Raw genomic sequence first — 22,840 nt, 5'->3', positions numbered from 1 at the left:
ACAATATTATAAATGATTTTGTGCACAGAATAAAGTTTGTGTATATTGAAACACAGAAAGCAAAGATATAATATCTCAGCCACAGAAGTGGACAGTTTTAGATTTTTGAGTATTTTGAATTACTGGGTAAGGGATCCTCCACATGTATTTATGTTCAGTCCACAGTCTGCTTATCTTCTAAATATGGACTTCAGAGCACATGGTCCATGAACCCCTAAGGAGTTCATGGACTGGTTCATATCTATCATTTATTTATTTTTCTGTTTAAATGAACCAATAAATCAATTAGCTGTATATAGCTAATTTCTCCAATGTGCTCAAGGCAGCACACATGACTTTCCCCTTCCTGACATTATGTAGTCATATTGGGGCCCTTCTACACTGCCATATAAAATCCAGATTATCTGATTTGAACTGGATTATATGACAGTGTAGACTCAACTAATTCAGTTCAAAGCAGACAATATGGGTTCTCTGCTTTGATAATCTGGATTATATGGCAGTGTAGAAAGGGCAGTGTAGATACTTGAGAGAGAGCAAGTATCCTCAGAGGATTTCATGGTTCAGTGGGGACTTGAACCTGGATCTTCTAAATATGTCCCTCTCTAATTGCTGTGTCACCTGGGTGTCTTATTGATAAATGAGTACATCTATGTATGCATGGAGTATCCCTACTTTGTTTGTTCAGGCTACTCCTGATAAAAAAATACGACTAATCATTCCTAGAGTACAAAACCTGGCTTGCTGAACTTATTTGATATATACTGATATGTATACTGGTATCATCTATTTAAGAAGTCTATAATTTACTTAACATTATGGCTGAGAAGGAACTTTACTAAATAAGAAGAAGCAAAACCTGTAGTCAGCCATTGTGGTGCTATTCAGCAATGCGTGAAAGGACCTCTGCAGATTGAAAAGAGCTTTGGTAGAGCTAGATGACATTCTCTTCACTTTAGGGTCATATTTCCCATTAGTACAAACCTTACAGGTGCTCCTGCTATTAACTATAATTAATTAGCTTTTCTTTCCCTGCAGTTATCATCAGAGATCTGGCATACTGGTTTTCATTATCTGCATGCCCTGTTTTTCCTGTTATTCAAAATCAAACCTATTCAGCAAAATTTCCTCTGCTTTTCAGTGCAAATGTTCTCTCTGCCCCAAACTTCCTGTGGACTCACACATGTGTACATTGAAGTAAAAAACAGAGAACTTTGTGATGGATCTTTCTTGGACCTTAGGAAACACTGCTCTAAGAAAGTTTTGCTTTAAAAAGCATGAGTGATTATTCTCTATCCTGATCTCTATCTTCTTCTTCTTCATCCAGTGTTTGACAGAAAAGTCTTCAAATGTGAAGAATCTGATTACATTCAGATCTTCTTGGTGGAGAGTCCCAACAATTGGCAAACTCCTGCTACATCAAGAAAGTTTATAAATGCACTTTTTGTCCCTAGAAGTCACTCGTGCTCACCAAGCAATATAATGCCTTTTTTTAACAATAACATATTTAAGAGACAAAACAAAATACAAAAAAAGCATTTCAGATATATAAAACTACTAAAACCACTACAACTAAACAACATTTTTTAAAAACTACAAACTTGGTTAGTCTAATTTTTTTTAAACGACAATATGATCACACTTCTAGAATCAGAAAATCATAGAATCATAGAGTTCGAAGAGACCTCATGGGCCATCCAGTTCAACCCCCTGCAAAGAAGCAGAAAATTGCATTCAAAACACCCCCGTCAGATGGCCATCCAGCTTCTGCTTAAAACCCTCCAAAGAAGAAGCCTCCACCACACCGGAGCAGAGAGTTTCACTGCTGAACAGCTCTCACAGTGAGGAAATTCTTCCTAATGTTCAGGTGGAATCTCCTTTCCTGTAGTTTGAAGCCATTGTTCCGTCTGCAGGGCAGCAGAAAACAAGCTTGCTCCTTCCTCCCTGTGACTTCCCCTCACATATTTATACATGGCTATCATGTCTCCTCTTAGCCTTCTCTTCTGCACGCTAAACATGCCCAGCTCTTTCAGCCGCTCCTCATAGGGCTTGTTCTCCAGGCCCTTGATTGTTTTAGTCGCCCTCCTCTGGACACCTTCCAGCTTGTCAACACCTCCCTTCAATTGTGGTGCCCAGAACTGAACACAGTATTCCAGGTGTGGTTTGACCAAGGTGGAATAGAGGGGTAGCATGACTTTCCTGGATCTAGACGCCATACTCCTATTTATGCAGGCCAAAATCCCACTGGCTTTTTTAGCTGCTGCATCACATTGTTGGTTCACATTCTACTTTTAGTAACACACTAATTCATGAAACCCACAGTTGATAAATGCCACTATTGTTGTTGTGAAAAAGCAATAAATGGGTCCCAATGTTTATTAAAGTTAGTCAAAGTGCTCTCCTTAACCAGCACAGTCAATTTATCTCAGGTATTTTATAGATCTTCATCAACCATTCTTCTTGTGTTGGGATAATAGGTTCCTTCCACCTCTGAATATATACAATTCTTGTGGCAGTTACCATATATTGTAACATTCTCCCAAATAATCTTTGTCCAGCATTCCCAACAAATAAAACTCTGGTCTCATTTTAAATTTAGCCTTATATTCCAGCATCAGACATACGAGGGTTATCCACAAAGTAGGTTATGTTTTGGAATTAAAAATGAACAAAGTATAGGAGAAAACATTTACCATATGCAGTTGAAAGCCACACCCAAATACCACATCTCACGTAGTCGCCATTCAAATCGAGGCACTTACCATCATCGTCATCATCATCATCATCATTTTATTTTTTTACCCACCTCTCCTCATGGTTCAAGGTGGGTCTCAGCACAGTTTAAAACACACAAATACATTCTTAAAAAAAACAAAACCATTACCTTAAACTAAGCTTTAAACTCTTCATACACTCCTTTTCCCATTGTTCCAACTAGATTTGTGTACCTATATTTTGAGTCCATTTGACCATACAACTGTCCACTTGTTGCTCCTCTGCTTCATATTTTAACCACAACGTATACATTTTTTTCAATCAATGCATTTCTCATATATGCAGCATCCACATATCTACTATATATAAGGAAGGTCAGCTGCTGTTGAATTGCGCAAACTGTGTCATCATTGGTGATCACTCGCGCCCAAGTATGATTGCCTTCCAAGTGTAGGGTCTTGGCGGTGGGTCTGTAAGTGACTATAGAGACCTATTCTTGATCACTATATTCTTTCACAGTGAGGACATCAGATGGAAGGAAGTTCCAACAGCATTGACTTGACATGCCTTCCTCTTGCCATATTTCTCCCTTTTGCCCTCCACTCACGCCTCTCCAATTTCCACAGCACTGATGGTAACAGCTAACCTCCAGTTATAATGCTTGAGGGCTAGGGCTTCCCAGTTCTCAGTGTCTATTCCACAGTTTTTAAGGTTAGCTTTAAGCCCATCTTTAACTCTATTTTGCTGTCTGCTAATATTCTGTTTTCTGTTCTTGAGTTGAGAGTATAGTAATTGCTTTGGGAGACCATGATCAGCCATTCGAACAACGTGGCCAGTCCAGCAAAGTTGATGGTGGAGGATCATTGCGTTAGTGCTGGTGGTCTTTGCTTCTTCCAGCAGGCTGACATTTGTCTGCCTGTCTTCTGAAGAGATTTGCAGAATTTTTCAGAGGCAACGCTGATGGAATCATTCCGGAAGTTGAGTGTGATATCTGTAGATGATCCACGTTTCACAGGCTTAGAAGGACAATAACTTTATAAACAAGCATCTTGCTATCCCTACGAATGTTCTAACCCTCAAACATTCTCTGCTTCAGTCAAAAAAATGCTGCACTCGCAGAGCTCAGACGCTGTTGTATTTCAGTGTCGATGTTGGCTTTTCTGGAAAGGTGGCTGCTAAGGAAGCGGAAATGGTCGACATTTTCTAACATTACACCATTAAGCTGTATTGTTGGCATTGCAGACTGAATATAAGCAAACTATGTATTGTAAACAGCACTAGGCCAATGTATGACATTTTACCATTGTTTTGAATTATTCTCCTTTGGAAAAGGTATAATGTCCATTTACATTATGTTCACTTCCCCGAGTGTTTCCCAATTTCACTTAGAATATTGTGCCATTTTTCAAAGTAACCTAATCTACTATCTCCCAGAGGAAGAAGAGACATCAGATAAACACAGCGCTTGCCGCAAATTCATCGGCTACAGTGCAAGGCTGGCCTTACAACTGCAATGACAGATGTGTATACCGGAGAATTGAATGCTGGCACAGTCATCAGTTTTCTTCGTGGTTCCTGCTTCAGGCATGCTGTGCACCTGTTATATTTTATGAATGTTCATGCATTTCCCCCTTTAATCATGGTGTTATGCCTTACAGGATTTATTTTGGTTAAAACCTTGCTTGTGGGGAAGGGGAAGATTTGGCTGCTGACATCAACACTTACTGGCCAATCAACACTTGGAACAGTCATCTTTGACTTAACATTTATAGTACTTTTGATGAATAATGTTCAAATTTTTCTCTCTGCTGTGAAAAAAACCCCAAATATTTCTGGGCAGTTCTCATATAATATTCACACTTTGCAAAGTGTTTCAGGAAATTATTCTACATAATTGCTGTCAAGTTGGCTTTGACTTAGGTTGACTCCATGAATAAATTACTTCCAAGAGCCCCAGTCATCAACTGTCTTGTAAACTCTTTACAAAAATGCACATGATGTTTTTATTGAGATAGTCATCTCTGTTCACCCCCTCCCCCACCAACCCAGAAAATTGTTATTTTCTGTGCAAAACCTTTACATGAAATATCTTGCACAAAAGTCTTTGCACACACCCCACACACCTTGTTTTGCAGAAAGCAAATAGCCACACGATTATTTTTGTGCAAAAACTGCACAAGATTCTAAGTATTTTCTTCCTGAAGAAACCTATTTATTCAACCAGGAAACAAATCCTATAATGGTAAATTTCATTTCCATTCATATAGCAGACAGGCTTTTAGTTGTTTGTTTTTATTGTGCACTTTCAGAGGAGGTTTTAGATTTGAGGCTGGGAGACTTTGACTTGTTCAAGCCAGTGGGTTTCAGTAGCTGAAAAGAGATTCAAACCCAGTTCCCCAGAGACATACTCCAACACTCAAACCACATATTTAATCCTGAATAAGGGTGGATTATTGCTGCTTTGAAAGAATTATAAGAGTTTTTAATCCACTGGCAAACCATGTAAAAATGAATTGAAAAATTATTGGTAGTTGCTTCTAGAAGTCAAGAAATATGTGCAAGTAATAATGTTCCTATGGGACACAACTAGAAGTTGAGACAGATAGTTGGAGGCCGAGCTGTGGCGCAGCTGGTTAGTAGCCAGCAGCAATAAATCACCACTGATGGTGAGATCATTAGTTTGAAGGCCAGGTCAGGGTTAAAACTCCCAACCGTTAATAGCTTAACTTTCTGCTGACCTAAGCAGCTCGAAAACAGCTGTGTCTGTAAGTAGAGAATTCTAGGTACCACTTAATGCGGGAAGGCTAATTTAACTTAATTTATGATACCATAAAACTGCCGATGGCATGCGAAGAACATGAGGAAGTACTACCATCAAAAAGGACTCGGTGTCACAGTGGATGATGAAGCAGCAGCTCCCCCTGTGGCTGGAATCGAGCATACTTTCATGAAGCCGAATACTGGAAAAATGTTAAATAGCCTCTATTTCTGTCTGTATATGTGGTATGTCTGATAATGGCACTGAATGTTTGCCATGTATATGTGCATTGTAATCCATCCTGAGTCCCCTTCGGGGTGAGAAGGGTGGAATATAAATATTGTAAATAAATAAAATAAATAGTTAAGAGTACTTGCTTTGTTCCTTCTTGTCAGGGCTGTTGCTTCCTTATCTATAAACTGATGTTCTCAGACCTAACATTATTTCCTGCCACACACCTATTTTTTCTTGTGTCATTTTCACATAATGGAATAGTAGAATTATATGATCATAAAACTATATGGGAAGCTATTCTAAGGGTCAGCTAGCCCATCACCCTGCCAATGCAAGAGGTCAACAGCCTCAGAATGCTTGACAGATGGCCATCCGACCCATGAAAACCTCAAATGAAGGAGAGTTCACTGACTCCTCAAGCAGTCTGTTCTAATGTCAAACCATTTTTAGTGTCAGAAAGTTCTTCCTAACATTAGTTGCCACCTCCTTTCTTGTAATTTAGAGCCATTGCTTTGGGTCCTGCCCTCTGGAGCAACAGAAAATAAGCTTGCTCTGTCTTCCATGAGACAGCCTTTCAGATATTTGGTTGTCATATCACCTCTCGGTGTTTTCTCCTCCAGGCTTAACATGCCAATCTCACTCAACCATTCCTCATAATCGTTTCCCCTACTGTCTCTGTTGGCCTCCTTTTGACATGTTTCAGATCTCGTGCTTCTTTCATCCCTTAAATGTCACTCTCTAATAAACATCTTTCTATTTTTTTCTGATAAATCCAAATGCCAGGGGCAGATAGGGAATAAGGCTGGACCAGCTCCAAGCACAATGTTACACTGGGAGTTCATTTTTGATGTATCCAAGCAGTATAGCAAAGCAATGTGTCAATTAAGCTCCTCTGGAAAGAGTTGATTTCTGCAATGACCAATAAGAGTCCCTCTAGCAGTGAATATTTTCACATGAAGACAATGCTAAGGAATCTTGAAGCTGAACACATTTGTTGTAAGGTAAGTTTCTGTAGACACTGTTGGATATTCCACACTGAAGTGTGCATGGAAAGCTCAAATAATTACAACTTAATAGCAATTATACTTATGATGTAGTAAAAGTGAGAAATAATCAATATTTAGTGAACCCTTAATAAAGAAGGCAGTCAAGAGAAGAAAAGACATCAGTTCTTAGTTTGACTTGGTATGCCATGACAAAAGAATATGGAATGGCAAAATGATTGTGTGTTTTATTTGTTACAAATCTGTGAGTGTTTTTAAGTTATTCTTTTCACCACCTTATAATATAAGCCATTGTAAGACTCCTTGGTTACACAGGATCTATTTTCCTCTTTGCTCACTGGTAGACTTTGAGGACCTTAGATGCATATGTTTGTGTTTCAGGAATATTCTTCACAGGAGAAATCATCAGTAAAACAATACCATCACCAACATGATCGTGACTTCACCAAGAACATATAGCCCAGTTTCTCTTTTATTGCTTTGTAAGTGTCTTCATCTACAACACCAACTTTCCATTGAATCGTTCTCTGGAGCACTTCCTTCTCCTTCTACAACCAACAAGAAACAAATCCACCTTTCATTCACCACTGCCAGCTGTAAAGGACTTCAGTTTCTGGCAGAAGTGAATGAGCTCTAAGAGGAGTGGGAAGCCAGCCGATCACCTTGTGGGTACTAATGAGCTTTGTGTTTAGAAGCCTGCTGTTCCCTGGTTAATTATTAAATAATACATTGTGAATGAACAAAATGTGGCCAATGGCTGGTGTCCCAGTCTCTCTCTCTCTCTCTCTCTCTCTCTCTCTCTCTCTCTCTCTCTCTCTCTCTCTCTCTCTCTCTCTCTTGCCTCTCACTCCCTGGCTTTCTCGACACTGCCACATGTCTCTTTCAATCTAACACTTTCCTTTTCGGCATGTCATTTCTGAAAGCTATCAGGATGTAGCAGATAATTCAAAGAATAGTCAAGCTTTTGTAAATGCAACTAATGGGGAAGTGATTTTCGGAGGCTGGTTTTCTCGCATGTATTATACAAGCCCTGGAATCAGTATGGAGAAGAAACAGCAGAAACTGGCCTCTTAATAGAACAGGAATTTGTATTCTATACCGACCCTAATCCTCAATTAACGTAGTTACAAATTCTGGTTGGTGGCTATTTATTTCCCAGCAGTAACCTGAAAACAATTTTAACCCACTCATATTCTTCCTGCCCCCAAAATAGCCTCCGCAACCACTTCTTGGATTTTATGCAGTTTTTGGGCTATAGCTCCCAGAATGCCTAGTAGTCAGGCTGCTGTAAGGATTATGGAAACTGTAGTCTAAAAAGTAGCTTTTCTGAGGTCTGGTTCTATACCAGATTGATTTCTTCTGAAAATGCTCCATAGCTTTATTTTCCTCTCTACATTTTTCTCCATTCAATTTTTCCATGCTTATACACAAAGCAGACCTAATTTGATTTCTGAAAAGCCTTCATAGTTTGACCGTTCAACTATGAGTGTGCCATTTCCCATGGGACTGGCATTTCAGAGTTTGTTGGGCAGAGGCTGTCAACTATACAAAGGTATGTATTTGTGATGGGTTGTAAACATGAATATATAAGGAAATGTACAAATGCTCCAACTAATCAGTTGATCAATCCCTTTATTTATACCCTGCCTTTTCCCCATGACTGAGACTCAAGCCTGCTCACCAGCACATCACCCCAATGCCACTGCAATGCCTTCACCAGCTTTTAGACTGGTCATCCCCATTGCAACCTTATTAACATATTGATATAAAGAAAGTGCCTTTCTTTCTCTAGTTTTTTTTTTAACATACTTGTATCTGTGCACATGGTTTAAAATGCACAAGCAGGCTTGAATGCATCCCACAGTGCTCTGCATACCTTTGAAGTATGCCATTTCCCCCTTTGCATGGTTTTGAAATCTGTGCATTTTATTTCAGATCTGTCTCTACACTTGTCCACATGTTGACAATCTAAAAAAAAATGCAGACTGAAAGAAGTTCTGCAAACTTGGACTGAAATTAGAGTGCTCCCACATCCCTGCTATAGACAGAAAGGCAGCTAAACTCTGCAGTTTTCTTATGAGCTATAACCCTAATCTGCTGCACTAACATTTGCTGTGCATTCTGCTCTGCCACTTAAAGAAGGTAGGAAGGAATGCGTGCTTTGAATCTTTCCCAGATCGTTGGAAGTTTTGGCTGTATGCCTGGAATGTGGAGAGCTTCCAGGCTTTGCAACAATGCTGTAAACCTAAAATTTGCAATAGTTTAGATTCAGCTGTTCAGACTCCATGTAGTAATTACTTGGACAATAGATCTGTGACCATATGTTAACAAGGATAATACACAAAGGAATACAGATAACACTGGAAAGCATAGGGACCAAAACAAGGTCTAGCTTATTGAGAATGGCAACTACTGCTTATATTCATCCTCTACTTCTCCTTAGGAAATGTTATGGAAATAGGATGCTTGCAAAAGATAAAACGGAGAACATGTTAAGTGTCAGAAAGTTTGGACTGGACTTCTACATAAGACATTTTATACCGTTTCCAACCTCTCTTCTTCTTCTTTTCCATCTTAGCCAGTCTTGCAATCAATAAATTGAACAGTTCTCATGAATACGAGCATGCATGCTTCATTTACATTAGGCAGTCATTTTTAGAAAAAACATATAGTGTATACCATAGATTCCTAAACCTGGATAAATAGATTTTTTGGCAACAGTTCTGAGAAGCCTTAGCAAGTATAATCAATTGTCAGGACCCCTAGGAGAAAAAGTTCAAAAATATCAGGAAATTCAAGCTTGGGAACCACTGAACTTTATTCCTTATAATACTCATACATCTCTTTAAAAAGCTACAATGCTTAATTTCTATTGAATTGTAGATGTACTGATTGATTTTACTTTCCTGGCATCATTTGCCTTTGCATCTGCTTATTTTCCTACTTCCATATTAGAGAAGTACATTTTGTTTATTTCATTCTTGTATGTTGTGCAAGTCCAAAATACACATAATAGAAATAAATCATTGAAGCCTGGTGTCAACTAGAAACGGGGGAAGATAGGTGCCCAGCCCATAATGTCAGCTCACACAAAAACCACACTTTCACTGCTTATTCTGAGATTTGTTTCCCTGTCATAAAAGAATAGCCCAAATCACACTATATATTTGTAGTACTATCATTTCACTTTAGCTACCATGGTTCCATCTCATAGAATTCTTGATTTTGCAATGTGTCATTTTAGGCTGGAGAGCTCCTCCGGTACCTTACCAAAATTCCCAGGAATCCGTAGGATTCAGCCTTGAAAGTTAAAGTAGAACACAGCACTATAATTGTGTGGTGTGAATTGGTCCCTGGAGAAACATTGCAATTCCATGAAAGTATAGGTAATATGCTAGACCTAGCAGCCCTGGACCTAAAGTTGCAAATTTCCCTTATGGGTGAACCTGATTGAATATGATGAAGGATACTTTGGAGTAAACACGTTCAGGATTGCTCAGCTTGTTGAGATTTGGGACTCAGAACCTGACATCAATACCATTGGCCCTTTGTATCTTCATATTCAAGATCCAGGGATCCAACAATCGATAGTTTGAAAATCCCCCCCCCCCAAAAAAAAAATCCAGAAAGCAAACCTTGTTTTTTGTCATTTTACATAGGGAATGCAATTTTTCTATGCCATAATATATAATGAAATTTGAGCATCCACAGAGTTTGGTATCCATGGGGGTTTTAAAAACAAACTTCATTGGATTTCAAGGACCTGGTGCATTTGAATTTGAAATATTTCAACCCACACTGCCCTAGTCAAGGGAAGGTTACAATTTAACTGACTTTGACTGAATGAAATTGGAATACCATTTATTAACTACTTCAAAGCTGTCAGACACTGTCAAATGTTTGGCTGGTAGTGGAAAATCACTGGAAATTAAAAAAACCCTCTAATGCTGTATGGGAGACATTAGCTAAACATTCATATATCTAGAAGATGTTAGAATTATGACTATCAAAAGTATTTCGAGTAAATTCTTTGGAGTACATACGTCAGCTCTCTGGTGCCATTGGGTAATCTATCGTCCCCTATAATTTTTAAGGTTTTGTAAGTTCCCATTTTGTGAAAGGCTCAAATTCCATTACAGATAATGCTGGCAAAGCAGTAAGTTCCCATCAGTCTCATACTTTATTCATTTATCCTTATCATGTCTGTCACCTACAGGGAGCCAACTGTGCATTGCTGATGCTATGAAGTTTAATATTTTCTCTTGACTGCCATGTAATGCTGATTTTCTAAACTGAGCTATTTCCCTATTTTATGTATTATTGTTATGGGCTTAAAACATCAAAATTTACCACTGTTTAGCTTGAAACCTACCTCCCGTGTTTCCCATTTTTCTATTTTCGTCTGTATGTTTCATCTTGTCTGCTGTCTTGCCTATTCAAGCAGTAACCTGCATGGTGCTTCAGTTGTGTGTTTTTATAGTACTTGATAAAATTATTGTCTTTTCATCCTAAATTATCAATTATAGCACATATTATTCCTTGGACTCCAAATTCTGGCTGTAGCCATGAGACACTTCACTTTACATTTCTGGGCTTTATTGCTAACAGGAAGAAATGAACACAGAGAACCAAGAACACAAGAACCTGCTTTCTACCAAGTCTGATGACTGATCCATCTAGCTTAGTTTTGCCTGAATTGCAATGGCTGTCCTATCCTGTCCTGGAAATCCCAGTATGTGACTGTGGGATTCTTTGTGTTGTTGTGGTAATCTCTGAGCGGTTAGACTCAATTTAACCCTCTCTGGGGGAGATTCCACCAAAATCAGCAGAGTAGCAAAAGCAAAGCTTTCAAATGCAACAGTTACTTACACTGGCGAGCAAGAGAAGCCTTTTTAGGATTGCAATGGACTGCAGAGTCTCAATAAAAGTTCAAAAAGTATTTATTCAGGTAAAAAGAACTCCATTGTAGATAGAAAGCCTTGGGAGCTGTCTAGATTACTATAGACTGGATTCTAAGGAAAAATAAGTAAGGAAAAATAACAAACATCTACATAGTTACATCTTGCCAGGAGAGATGGCAGGATGCTGCTTGTTAGTTTGAAGAACAAAGGGAGAAGAGAGAGAACCAAAATGGTCCCAACCGCATGGTCCAGTTTATTGGGGCCATAAAAGACACTCTGACCAATTGGGAGTTAGTGTCCCTAAAGATTCACATTTCTACCAACTTCAAAGTAAGGGACGTGACGTAAACAGGATAGAGTGAAACACAGTAAAGCCTGTCTAGGCATGCTTTGGAAACAGGGAAAGGATTCCCTCAATCTAACTCTATCATCTATCTAACTACATTTGGACTTGAGTAGTCCAGGATGATTTCCCAACAATCCCCTTCTTCAGCCTGGGCTGCTCATGTCCATCAGGTTCAACATCTTCTTCAACTTATCATGAGCATGTCTAGGCAGGGGTTTTGTCAGAATGTCGGCAATCATGTCTTCAGATCTGCAAAACTCCAACCTCATAAATCCTTCTTCGTGTGCATTCTTCACGATGTGGTATCTTGTGTCAATGTGCTTGAGCAATGCACTGATCTTCTCTGTTTGAGTATACTTCAGACAACCTTGATTGTCCTCAAAAACTTGTATTGGTGTTGGTTCTTCGATTCCAAAATCAAATAACATCATATGTAGCCATTTCAATTGTTTGCACGCTTCTGATGCGGAAACATATTCTGCTTCTGTTGAAGATGAAGCTACTACTTTTTGTTTCTGTGTTGTCCAGTCTATCAGTGCATCTCCGTAGAAGAATAGATAGCCGCTGGTAGACTTGCGATCTGTAATATCATTGGCCCAGTCAGCATCCACATACCCTGTCAGTGTAGGGTTGCTGGTGGCTTGTAGTCTCAATTTGAAGTTCAGTGTGCCTTTTAGGTATCTAGCAGCTCTTTTGATTGCAATTAAGTCATATTTGGTTGGTTTACTAGTCTTCCTGCATAGTATCCCAACCGCTGCTGAAATATCTGGTCTTGTGATTCGAGAGATGTACAACATTTTCCCAATTGCCTCTCGATACAAGGTGTTGTCACTCAATGGTTCACTTTCTGAAGTGTTTTTCCAATAGTTCACTTCCATGGGTGTAGTCACTGTATTTGCTTCTAAGAGTCCAAGATGTTTTAGCAAGTCAATAATCTTTTGTCTCTGATTCAGGAGAAAGCTCCCATCTTCTTCTCTTTCAACCTGTATTCCCAAATAATGACTCAAATTGCCAAGTTGTTTGATTTCAACGGTACGGCTCAAATGTTGTACAAGATCATCAAAGTCAGATTTCTGTTGAAAGCAACACACTATGTCATCTACATAGGCTAGAACATATGTCCATCTGTTGTTTTTGAATCTAGAATAAAGGCAAGGATCAGCTTTCCCTTGTGCAAACCCCTTCTCAATTAACATTTGATTTAATTTCTGATTCCAGCATTTTGCTGCTTGTTTTAAACCATAGAGAGATCGTTGCAATTTGCATACATATCCTTTGTGTGCCTTGTCTTCAAATCCAGGTGGTTGTTGCATAAATATCTCTTCTTCTAATTCGCCATGAAGAAAAGCTGTAGCAACGTCAAGGTGTTCAACATTCATTTTTCTAGAGGCTGCAATTGCAAGCAATGTCCTCAAGGTGGTGTGTTTTACAACAGGTGCAAAAACTTCATCATAATCCTCTCCATATTGTTGTGAGTAGCCCTTAGCTACAAGTCTGGCTTTGTATCGCTGTATCTGTCCATTTTCATCACGTTTCAGTTTGAAAATCCATTTACAGCCAACTACATTCCTATTTTCTGGTGGTGGTACAAGTGTCCATGTCTTGTTTTTATGTAATGACTCTATTTCATCTGATGCAGCAGTAAGCCATTTTTCTTTTTCATCCTCTGGAAACTTCAGCATCTGATTCCAGGATGATGGTTCCTGTAGTTCAGCTTCATTGGTAAGATAAGCAAATCTCTGGGGAGGGACCCCACGATTTGTCCTTTGAGATCTGCGTGGTAATTGCTCATTTTGTCCATCAGGTGTCTCTGCACTTTCATCTGGTCCTTGAGGGTGCCATTGATGTTCCTCTGCCATGCCACTATGTGGGTCAATCCTTTCATCGGGTCCTTCGACCTCAGATGTCAGGGTCTCTCCACTGGGTGGCGTTGGCTCATTTCTTTGATCAGCCCTTCTGACCAGCGATGGCAGGACTTTTCCAGCAGATGGCGCAATTGGCTCATTTCCACTCTGCAGACCGCATGTTAAGTCATCAGAGTCATTTCTTAACAAAGGCTCATCAACAGGAGGCTGTAAATTTCTTCCAACTCTTTCATCTATGTAAACCGTCTTTCCTACAAAAATTATATTCTTTTCTGGATCATAAAGTCGGTAAGATTTATGTTCATCAGAATAACCAACCAGTAGGCATTCTTTAGAGCTGCAATCAAACTTCCCACTTCGCTTTTCTCTTGGGATGTACACATAGGCTTTGGATCCAAACACACGCAAATGCTTTACACTTGGAGAATGACCAAACCACAATTCATATGGGGTTACATGACTTTTTGCATTGGGCATTCTATTTTGCAAATAACAAGCAGTATTAATGGCCTCAGCCCAGAATTTACGCTGAATTCCTGCATGATAAATCATGGATTTTGCCATTATAATCAAACTTCTATTCTTTCTTTCTGCAATGCCATTCTGATGTGGAAAATAGGGAAGAGAATATTGGCGTCTAATCCCATATTTCCTCAATAGATCATCCACTGCTTTATTGCAAAATTCTCCTCCATTGTCTGTCCTCAGAGTTTCTGGCATCCTTTGAAATTGATTCTCAACCATGGCCAAATATTCCTTTAATTTGTTAAATAATTCATTTTTGTGCTTCATGAAATAGACTTTGGTATATCCAGAAAATGAATCTTTGAAAACCACAAAGTACAAAGACCCCCCCAATGATGTAGACATGGGGCCACATACATCACTGGATATGACCTGCAGAGGGCGTTGCGCTTCAAACTCTTTGTCTTTTGGAACATTTGGAGCACATGCCTTGGCCTTTATACAAGTTTCACATATCTCCTTACAACATGAATTTACTTCCATATCTCTACATACTTCTTTTGCATTCCAGACATATTTCTCATTTGCATGACCAAATCTTTCATGCCATAAACGAGCACAATTTCGTTTCTCACATTCTGGTAAGGCTAATCCTGAAAACTTTGGCTCAAACATAACTTTGAATATCCCATGATATTCCTCAGCCTTTAAAACAAGTTTTCCATCTTTCAGCACTTTACATAGTCCATTCTCAAAAACAATTTTACATCCATGACGCATCAGCTTTGCCACAGAAATCAAATTAGTTCCAATGTCTTTACTGTAGTAAACATTGCTGAGAGTTAGATTGATCCCAGAGTCTGCACATGCAAGATTCACTTTGCCTAGCCCTGTACAATTAACTTTTTGACATCCAATTCCTTTCACAGTAGATTTTTCTTTCTCGATTTCAATAAAATAATCCAAATGACAAAAATAATGGTCCGTCGCTCCAGAATCTAATAAGATATCCTTTTCATTAACAAGCTTATTGGTCACATGTAATGCAAGACTTCCAAAGAAATCATTAATTCCTTCTGACTCAGCTGTGTCACTTGGTAACACCAAATTTGCATGCTTTGCAGAGGTGTGCTGACCTAATCTCTCATTTGCATTTTCACTGGCAAAGGACTGGCTTTGTCTTCTGACCTGGGTATTGAAAACCCTAGGCTTTGATCCTTGACTCCTGCTGTGAGAAGCTGTAGAACTAGTTTGATTGTTTTTAGCAAACCAGCAGTCCCTTTGCAAATGTCCTGCCTTTTGGCAGAGATTACAAATCACTTTATTCTTGAGTTTAAATTTGTGCCCAGCTTTCAGAGCCATGCTTTTTGACTGAGATTCAGATTGCATATTATTTTTGGAATCAGATCCATTTCTTTCGAGATATTCCGATTTCAACTCAGCCGTGATAGATTTAAGAGTAAGCTCTTCACTTTCAAGTCTGTGTGTATTACGTAAAATTGTAATAATACTTTTGTAAGATGGATGGATCCCACACGCAACTAATCCTATGCACATTCTCTCAGTAATTGGTTCTCCGCTAGATCTCAATTGATCAACTAGAGATCTTATCTGTTGCAGGTAATCATTCAAATCATCTTCTGAATGCATTTTTGAATTAAAGAGTCTTTTATATGCAAATATAATATCTGCCTCCGACCCTTTACTGTAATTAGTCTGCAAATAGTCCATCATCTCTTTTGCATTAGAAGCATCTCTTACAAATTGAAAAACTCTCTCTGATAGGGAATTTATTATTATGCATCTCACCAAACGATCATCTTCCCGCCACGTCTGGATAGCCTCCTCCCCGGCTCCTTCTGGTGGCCCGCCTTCTTGCAGCACTTTTAGTTGTGCTGGTTTGAGCATGGTTTCCAGTCTTCTTTTCCAGTTCAGGTAGTTCTCTCCATTATCCTGCAGCTTGGGTAGGCTCCAAGAGGTTTCTTTGTTTTGCTCCATCCTTTCAATTTCCAAAAAAAGATTAAAAATCTCCAAAAAATCAAAATATTTGGAATAATCCAGAAGAATAAAAAAAAAAATTAAAAATCTTGAAATTAAGTCTCAAATCTTTTGAGAACTTTCCTCTGCTCCTTATTTCAATTCAATCCTTTTAAAAAAACAGGCTATTTCCCTTTTGCTCAGCTCGCAGTGTCTGGGCCCGTAACCCTTTGTTGTGGTAATCTCTGAGCGGTTAGACTCAATTTAACCCTCTCTGGGGGAGATTCCACCAAAATCAGCAGAGTAGCAAAAGCAAAGCTTTCAAATGCAACAGTTACTTACACTGGCGAGCAAGAGAAGCCTTTTTAGGATTGCAATGGACTGCAGAGTCTCAATAAAAGTTCAAAAAGTATTTATTCAGGTAAAAAGAACTCCATTGTAGATAGAAAGCCTTGGGAGCTGTCTAGATTACTATAGACTGGATTCTAAGGAAAAATAAGTAAGGAAAAATAACAAACATCTACATAGTTACATCTTGCCAGGAGAGATGGCAGGATGCTGCTTGTTAGTTTGAAGAACAAAGGGAGAAGAGAGAGAACCAAAATGGTCCCAACCGCATGGTCCAGTTTATTGGGGCCATAAAAGACACTCTGACCAATTGGGAGTTAGTGTCCCTAAAGATTCACATTTCTACCAACTTCAAAGTAAGGGACGTGACGTAAACAGGATAGAGTGAAACACAGTAAAGCCTGTCTAGGCATGCTTTGGAAACAGGGAAAGGATTCCCTCAATCTAACTCTATCATCTATCTAACTACATTTGGACTTGAGTAGTCCAGGATGATTTCCCAACATATAGCACATATTATTCCTTGGACTCCAAATTCTGGCTGTAGCCATGAGACACTTCACTTTACATTTCTGGGCTTTATTGCTAACAGGAAGAAATGAACACAGAGAACCAAGAACACAAGAACCTGCTTTCTACCAAGTCTGATGACTGATCCATCTAGCTTAGTTTTGCCTGAATTGCAATGGCTGTCCTATCCTGTCCTGGAAATCCCAGTATGTGACTGTGGGATTCTTTGTGTGCACAACAGGTGCACTACCATGGTTTTATGACTCTTCTCCAAATACAATAAAGTCTCAGAGAGAACACATTGCCACTATCTTCTTATTGTGTTGTATTAGTCCCCATCAACCTCATGCAAAATGAGGAGGGTGATGGGGATTGTGCTCTTGCACATCTGAGAGAGCATCTCGTTGAAAAAAAAGCTAGACTATGCTGTATATTGCAGCCTAAAGGATATAGAAATGTTTCATCCACTTGGTGATGAGCAATGCAGTCAGTTAGGATAGGGAAGACAACCCACTGCTGGTCTGTCTCTTTCCCATAATTCTCCAATTTCTTTGATGTTGACAGATGAAACCCATCCATAGCACTCAATCCCGCAATGTTCCTATCACCTACCTTGATATGATGGGTCCCTTCCATTCCTGTGCCAGCATACTGGGAAAAAAGTAATATCATGAGGTAGGATTCTTCTCCTTGCTTTTTTTCAAGCTGTACATTTTCCATTTATTTTGTATCATATAGTTATAATTGCCTTTTTTAAAAGCTGGATTTGTGAAATTGCTCAACAACAACAACAAATTGAACAGTGGTAGGATGGAAAGATAGGGTTATGAGGCTATGTGGAAGCATGATTGTGAGACTATGAACTGGGGAATGGGTGCAATAGTGTGACTGAAAAGATATTGAAGTTGTTCAACCCAGTTTGCACTATCAATGCTAGCATGACCGTATGAAATAGTGGGCTCATGCTATAAAGTCCTTGTTTTAATTCAACTTTCAAAATGCAGCTGCTGCAGAGACAATTAGCATTGGGACTGATCAGGCAAAAGCTTACTGAAGCTGGGAAACCAAAATGAGCAGAAAAAATCAACACAGTTCCCCAAAGGAAAGCTAAATATCACCCTTACACTGTTCTGAATGCAGAACTTTGGCTGCCATTTACAGTTGTAAATCTATGGAAATATGTGAAAATCCACTGCTTGGTTTGTGAAAGTTGCCCTTTTAACAAATTCACCCTTTGCTGAGAAAAGCCAGGCAGCAGCCGTTTAGATCTCACTACAATACAAACATAACAATGTACCCATTCAGCACCCACCCACACATACACAAACACCCCTGCTCCCGAATGTGCAGATGCTGCTAAGACACTTAATCAAATGCTGACAACACACTTGCATTGCTATAACATTAAAAAAAACCCACAGAGCTCAAAGGATTGCAGGTTATTATAACAGGCTCAGAACTGGGAGATGATGCCATTTTCAGAAACAAGAGGCAATCAGACAAGAAAGAGACACTATCCTTATTTTGTAACAGATTTGACTTTCTCTGACAGAGCAGGAGTAGCTGAGGTGGTTCTCTGAAAAATTCAACAGCATAAAGATTTTTGAATGTGTTTAGGAATTCAGTAAGGAATCACTCAAGAAAGACAGCTGACTGACAGTTGTAATGTGGCCCACCAGATCTTATAAATCTAACAGTGGTCTGTATTTATGGGTGAGGAACACATGAAATCTCACAGACATAAGTTGAGGGTGACTTCTGGGCTAGGGAATGGTAGTACTCTGGAATAAAATGCATTGCTTAACATAATGAAGGATTGGCAGTCTCAATATGGTGGAAGGGGAGATTTTTCCAAAGCAATCCTATGGGAGCAAGAACAGAAGAACTGCCAATTGTTATGACCAGGGAGTAATATAGAGCTTTTTTCTTGGGTCATTTTCATTTCCAAAATTTCCCATCCTGATGAAACTAATAGAAAGGAAACGGTTTATTCAAGGACTGGTGTAGTTACTAACATTTCTTAGGATTCTCTCGGTACTTCAGCATGACCTAGATTACAAGATTTCTAGGGAGGTGCTCTTTCTAGATATCTCTAGGTCAGTGGTTCTCAACCTGTGGGTCCCCAGGTGTTTTGTCCTGCAACCCCCATAAATCCCAGCCAGTTTACCAGTTGTTAGGATTTCTGGGAGGTGAAGGCTAAAACATCTGGGGACCCAAAGGTTGAGAACCACTGCTCTAGGTCCTCCAGTGTGACTTTATGATCAACTTCTGGCAAAGCAATATACAGTAACACTGAAAGACCCGAAATTTCTAATGAAATCCACAAATAAATCTGTAAAAGTCAAATCCGCAACTGTGAAAGACTAATTGTGGGGGTTTTGCTGCATAGTTTTTTTTAAGCATTTCTTTTTGCCTGTTCTACTGACAAAGGGGGAAATCAAGGCCAACGAAGTAAAATGAAAAATGAAAAGCTCCCTCGTTTTTCAAAGACAGCCTTGTCTCTGAATGAAAGTAATTGATCCATTTGTCATGTTCAAGCATCACTAGCACTTAGTCCTACTGGGAAGTAGTGTCTCCTGGTTTCATTGCAGCTACACAATGTCAGCCATTAGCACTAGGTAAATCAAGATCTGTATGCTCTCAGACTGGATCTACACTGCAATATAATGCAGTTTCAGAATGCAGCTTAACTGCGTTGAAGTGGATTATGACTCATTTAATCAAGATCAATGCAGTTAATCAACATTCTGAAACTTCACGATATGGCAGTGTCGATCTAGCCCAAGTTTGATTTTCAAAATGACAGTTTCCCTTCTTTTCGTCTACTACTGTAATACTTTCTAGAATCCTAGATACTATGGGACAGAGTCTTCCAGTTGTGAAAAGTCAGCAGCACTGTCCTTGTGGAATGATGTTCGGAGTGCAGTATGTCTTAGAAGTTGTTGTTCAGAAACATTTGGGGACCCAAATTGAGTTAAATTTGGGCACTAAAGAGCACCATGTAAAAAAAGATAGTTGGTTCTCTGCATCCATGGATTCTACAGCCCCTTGAAGGCAACCATAAGGGTGATGTGGCCCTTGGTGAAAATGAATTTGACACTCCCGATGTAGTGAGACCCAGGACTCATAGCACCAAAAGCACTGAACTTTTCTTTTATTGTCAGGGACAATGGCATTGTCATTGACGGTTTCCAACTGGGTGAAAAGTTACTGAAGATTGCAGTAGTTGGACTGCAAGATCACATTTGTTATCTTACCATGCAAATGACATTTCATTGAGTTGTTGATAGCAAATCTGGCATTATCATCAGGGTTTTTTAAAACTCTCATCCAGGGTGTTATATCTGGGGTTTTTTTCCTTCCAGGATATATTGCAACAAAACCAAAGCAAAGCAAAAAACCAACAATCATCAACACTGAAGGACTGGTACATTTCTAGATTTGAGATTCAGCTGGGTTCTTTTGCCATTCGTCCTACTCCTCACTGGATACAGGGGATAAAGCACAAGATCTTTTACTACCATCACACTATATTCTACATTTTAAAAAAATAAGGCATATCATTTGTAACATTACTGTTGATCAGATTTGTCACTGGGTCATAACTGCGGAATGCTGATATTTTGTCACAATTTTCAAAGCGGTTTGAATGTGGAAACCAGATCAATTTGGGGAAGAGATATCAGGAGCCATATTAAGTGTTTCCCTTATGGGACGTTGGGAGTTTGGAGAACAAAGTAATGCATAGCTCATGGGCAAAAAACTTTGCTTCACATATGCAGAGCCTCACATCTGTCAGCCTGGATAGATAAGCAGTATTTAGACTAGATTAACTATGGGTGAATCTATACTGTAGAATTAATGTGGTTTGACACCACTTAACTGCCATGGCTCAATGCTATGGAATCTTGGCAGTTGTAGTATGTTGAGGCACCAGCACTATTTAGCAGAGAAGACTAAAGACCTGGTAAAACTACAGCTCCAATGATTCCACAACATTTAGCTCTGTCAGCTACAATTATGATAAACTGCATTAATTGTACAGTGTAGATTCAGCCTATGCCTGTTAATGGGCAAGTAGATTTTAAAATTGAATATAACATTTTAAAATGCTTAATATGTATTAATTTTAATTTAATTTATTTTAAGCTTACTGTTTGTATGTGTTTTAAGGCATCTAATAGTTGTCATATGTAACCCACCTTAAGTCCCCTTCAGGGTAGAGAAAGGCAGAGTATAAATAGGGCAAATAAATAAATAAATAAATAAATAAATAAATAAATAAATAAATAGATCAGTGCCTAGATTCAGATCTGTTGTGAAAACCAAATCTTTTGTGGCTGAACAAAAACATTGTTGCCTGTTTCATCCCAATATATGTTGCTTGTGTGTGATACTGACAAGCAGAGATGATTTGTTCTTCCATGGAGAAGAAAGGCTTGCCCACCTTACAAAAGATCCAGTCCTGGTGGAAACAAGCACAACTACAACTGGTTTGTTGATATGGATTTGTGCAGCTATTTGCATTTTTGCAGTCTTCTATGGGGGAAAAGCCTACAGCAACTTGTCTTGAAGCATAACTACACTATAGAATTGGCCACAACATCTCAGAGTTTAGTCAATACACAACGTCGTAATAATATTGCTAAGCTACTCATCAACAGCAACCCGTGGCTTCTTTATTGGTGAATCTATTTCAGTTTTTATTTTCAACATTAGTTATCCCAGATACTAAATCAATTTGCAACATAAGGTTCATTACCTTAGGTTGCAACTTTAACATTCAGATTGAAACATGGAAGGGATTTAGCAAGCAACCCACTTCCGTGGATGCCACCAGTCACTGCTGTTATCCCTGTTCTATGATTCTGCATTGAAAGAGGCTCAAAGCAAAGTAGATTTTGTAAAAGCAACCCCCCCCCCATGCCTAACAAAACTCCATACATTTATATTTGAGCTATGGTAGTATTTTATCTCTTTTATGACCCCCATAGCACACACAGTTGGTGCATATAGCCAAACAAAGTGCAAAGGAATACAGAATCACATCCAAAGGAAGAGCTACTTTGAACTCCTTGCAATAAGCTGATGATCCATCACGGAGGTTTGCAAAATAAATAGCTCTCTCTTTGTAATTTCCTGTATAAATGCCAGCAGCTGTGGGATCACTGAACCTTCCTGAGCCCTTTAATCGCATTTCCTTTTTATTCACTGGAGTAGATGTGTGGAGGTGCCATGAATATATTCCTCTTGGTCAGCAAGGAGACAGAGCAGGAGGGCTGCTCACTTGGAGTGGTTCCAGGCAGCAGTAAAGTCTGCTTCATTTGCACACTGCCCCAAAAGCTTACCAGCATAGTCCCTGGGATGTGCCATTATGCGCGAAAAACCATGCGCATAATGGTACATATCAGGGACTGTGATGTGAGACCTAATGGAGGCCGGTAAGTTATTTTTACTGTTTCCTCCCATTTTAAGGGGTTTTGGGATGGGCTGGGGGAAATCACACTCCTTCTGGGTGTATAGACAGGCCACGGGGAAGTCCCAGGACTCCCCGTTGACCTGTCCACACAGGGCCATAGCCCATTAGACTCGGGCCTTTCAGAAAGGTGCGTGTCTAATAGGCTATCAAACTAATTCACTGCAAACCAGGGTTTTGGTTTGTGGAGAATGAATTCGTTTTTCTGTAGTATGTCATCTGGATGGCCCAATTAAAAGTT

At 39.3% G+C, this 22,840-nt stretch overlaps 1 long non-coding RNA gene across 1 annotated transcript; it reads left to right on the top strand.

The window, feature by feature from the left end:
* The first annotated feature begins 7,555 nt into the window (after positions 1-7,555).
* Positions 7,556-21,392, top strand: LOC134298470 (uncharacterized). The gene is made up of 3 exons (XR_010005567.1): positions 7,556-8,263; positions 17,688-17,798; positions 20,489-21,392. It is a non-coding gene; the product is annotated as an uncharacterized LOC134298470 (long non-coding RNA).
* The last annotated feature ends 1,448 nt before the right edge of the window (positions 21,393-22,840 follow it).

The sequence above is a fragment of the Anolis carolinensis genome, chromosome 4, assembly GCF_035594765.1.
Source record: "Anolis carolinensis isolate JA03-04 chromosome 4, rAnoCar3.1.pri, whole genome shotgun sequence".
Lineage (NCBI taxonomy): Eukaryota > Metazoa > Chordata > Lepidosauria > Squamata > Dactyloidae > Anolis > Anolis carolinensis.
Note: the sequence above shows the minus strand (reverse complement) of the source record. Positions and strands in the feature narration are given on the sequence as shown.